Here is a 291-nt window from a genome sequence, read left to right as displayed (position 1 = left end):
AACTTGATGAATGTGATGATCCGTGACACTCAACATCATTCTCACCTATGAACGTGTGCCTGACAACCACCTCCGTTCTACTTTAGATTGAGTGAATATCTCTTGGATTCCTTAATCAGAATCTTCGTGGTATAAGCTATAATTGATGGCGGCATTCAAGAGAATCCGGAAGGTCTAAACCTTGTATGTGGTATTCTGAGTAGGATTCAAGTATTGAATAAATGTGACGAGTTTCAAACTCCTGAGGGCTAGGCGTTAGTGACAGATGCAAAAGAATCACTGGATTCTATT

The sequence above is a fragment of the Arachis duranensis genome, chromosome 4 (genome assembly GCF_000817695.3).
Source record: "Arachis duranensis cultivar V14167 chromosome 4, aradu.V14167.gnm2.J7QH, whole genome shotgun sequence".
Lineage (NCBI taxonomy): Eukaryota > Viridiplantae > Streptophyta > Magnoliopsida > Fabales > Fabaceae > Arachis > Arachis duranensis.
The sequence above is the reverse complement of the archived record's forward strand: the minus strand, read 5'-3'. Positions refer to the sequence as shown.